Source organism: Pinus tabuliformis, chromosome 2_1 (assembly GCF_031772625.1).
Source record: "Pinus tabuliformis cultivar Carrire ecotype Pingquan chromosome 2_1, CPIR1, whole genome shotgun sequence".
Lineage (NCBI taxonomy): Eukaryota > Viridiplantae > Streptophyta > Pinopsida > Pinales > Pinaceae > Pinus > Pinus tabuliformis.
In genome coordinates, this window is record NC_142299.1 from 470,646,098 (window position 1) to 470,649,316 (window position 3,219).

At 33.5% G+C, this 3,219-nt stretch overlaps 1 pseudogene; it reads right to left on the reverse strand.

Moving 5' to 3' along the window:
* Nucleotides 1-768: 768 nt before the first annotated feature.
* LOC149200959 (F-box only protein 13-like) lies at nucleotides 769-1,633 on the reverse strand (annotated as a pseudogene).
* Between the last annotated feature and the right edge of the window lie 1,586 nt (nucleotides 1,634-3,219).

Consider the following 3,219-nt stretch of genomic DNA (forward strand, 5'->3'; position numbering starts at 1 on the left):
TGAAGAAAACGGTAACCATAAGTTATGAGATTTTCATTCAAAAGGTTGTCCTTTGACTAGGAAGTTTTGACAAAGGGAGACAAAGAACATACATGACCTGTAACTATTGCAAATTTTCCATGTCATCACTTACGAATCCATTCAATCCTTGGTTGTCAAGACCCCCTGCAAAGGCCATATGTATCAAATTTATTTTTAGAATATCCTAGCATATGAGAATTCCAAAATTTGTTTGGAAATTTTATTTCAGTGAAGTTTTTTTTGTCAATCTTTACTCCCTATCTGAGGACCTAAAATGTGGACATTTACAAATTTAATTTAAATAAAATGACTTCAATCTACATAAAGTTAATGTGTCCAACTAAGAATATTCGATATCATGTGGAAGATTGAAGCCATTCTAATGATTTTATTGCAAGAAAAAACTTCATCGTGCATATATCAAAACTCCAAAATACACATAAAGGGGAGTTTGGAAGGATATTTTTCATATACTTGTTAGTCTTTGATAAACAGATTAAATTCTCAGAAGAAAAAATTCAAAATGAAACCTATTTTTTTAGGAAAAAAGGGACAGCTATCTATCATCTTTTAAGACCATTATGTTAAATTTGAAATCAACATTGAACATGGACCTCTCATTGACTACCTACAAACCATAGACTTCATCTTTGTACCCAATACTCTAGGTATTGTCTAGTCATCATGTCCTCTAGTTAGAGTCTTGTTACTTTATATTTTGCAGCTTCAACTTTGCAGGTTCGATTTTCATTCCAGGAGTACCACAAACATACATCCCCCAAAATTCACAATGTCTAGAGAATACTCAAGTGGTGAGGATAAAAGAGGGGGATATTCATACCACAGGCCTTTGTGAGTATTACAAGCCACTACTTTTACCCCTTTGTTCAAAAAATATATTATCTCTTCACCACCATATTCTGATGTCAAGATGGATGAATACTCCTTTGAAGGACTCTTCCAGACATCTGAAGCAACTACATTACCTCCTTTGTTAAAAAAATACACAGTTCCATCGTCATTGCCAAATTTTGTTTCAAATAGCATTTTTCATACCTTCTCTCCTTTATGTTACAACTTATAGATGGTTGACTCCAGTAATTTTTTGATGAATCATATACCTTCATCACAAATGTAGGAAAATCACCATATATGAGTATTGCCTTATATGAAGTTTAGATGAAACCATAGTGATAGCATGTATGACTTGAGTAATCTTTAGACGCGGTTAACTGCAACACTGTCCAGTGAGAGGGTTTCACACAATGGAATTTCCAAGAGATGACCCAAAACAAATGATTCCTCCTATTGTTGACATTGGTTTTCACTTCACAGTTTTGCTCAGACAAGAGGGGAGATTGATATGGTGTCATTTTTTGACCTTTGTGTCATTTACAATGCCCTGATCAAACTTGGAATCCACCATGTAAAACCATGGACAATAGAATGGGAATTTTGAACAAGCATTCAAAAAACTTGGAGAATATGTCATTGAATTCCATCCTTTGCACACTGAACGAAAATAGAAGAAGCTAGACATAGGCAATTGTGCAAGAACCCTTGCTAATAAATCTTCATGAAGTTCACCACAAGATATGTTATCTATGATCATAGGATCCTCACATCAAATTGATGCATTTAACTTTCTCCTTTTCTGTTTTGAGCTTCTTTCATCATGAGTTCCCATAATACTTATTTTCAGGACTACAGGAACCAGTTGGTTCTCCATCACAATCCCACAGTTTAAAGATGTTCCAAGCATAATGTTGCACATAAGAGGATGTCACAAATAGTAACATAACTGCAAGAAGTTTGCACTCAATAACTAAGCACAAGAAAAATACTTCACATTATATAAATCATATATCTATATATTGTATTTATTTTGTATATGATTTTTCAAAACGTAGTATCAGGTCTAGTGACATGAGTATCTAACTTCAAAATTTTACAGCAAATTCTCACATTGAAAGATAAAGATAGAAAAAATGTGAACTGAACTCCCATTTTTGTTTAAAGCCCACATTATATCCCAACACACACCAATCGTGTATCTGTGTGATTTATACTAAACCAATCTCAGATTCTCAAGATCAATGTCAAACACATTGCATGTAAAATAAAATCAATAATGTAAAATATCGCAAGAGAGTCACGAATGAAGTAGAACTCAGTAAATAACATGCTAAAAAATAACCACAAGATGCTAGGTACAATAATGACTGCAGAAGAGTCAAAAGTATCATATTATGTGTGGAATAGCCTCTCACATGTGCACAAAGATAATCAACATTTGTGTATCATTGTGTATGAGGGTTATTTTTACATGGGTACTATGAAAAGCAAAGCAACATCTCTAAGTTTCAACTATCATGTTTTTTAGAGGGCTTCACGTACGATTGATGGATCCACATCCAATAATGGCAATGATTACTTTCATCTTCAATGTGATGGAAGTTGTGATGCCTAAGAAAATGATGTTCTTTTCTAGAATACCATCTCTAGGCTTGAATGCCTTCGTTCTTACAAGCCATTACTAAACATTTTAACTTTTTTCTACTCTTTAAGTAGGGTTTCCAACCTCAGTTTTCAGGGCATTGATGTTAGGCAAAAAATAATATTCTTTATATATTTCTTTGTTCTAAATCCTAAACGCAGAAACAATTATATAAACTTTTGCATGCCATATAAATGTTGTTCCTATATAATAAATACTTATCATACATTCATCAACATTACAAGAATCATGGTTACAATTAAAGCAACAAATAATAAAATGCAACAAGTGATTAACATAAATGAAATAGATTGATATTAAGTAAAACCAGGATCCAATCACATGGCCATACTCCTTCACATGACCATTCACATGATAAGGAAAAAGAGCTAACCATGGAACCATGGAACTTGGATTACAATTGAACATGGAAAATATATTTGCGAGGTTGAAATTTATCTTTTTTTATAAAATGACATCTCCACAAAACTTTCCCTGCATCCTGCTTGCTTCCATCAACATATTGAATCATATGTTGCTCCCCCTTGCAATTCATGACCCCTGAGGTGTGGGTTTTTTTTCAAAACTAGGATTAATGGTGAGATATTTCTGTTCACAGTGTTGGTTGCAGCAAATCATACAATGCGAGGTAATTGAGAGGCTTCTAACACCAACGAATAGAACACGGGGAAGCACATTGA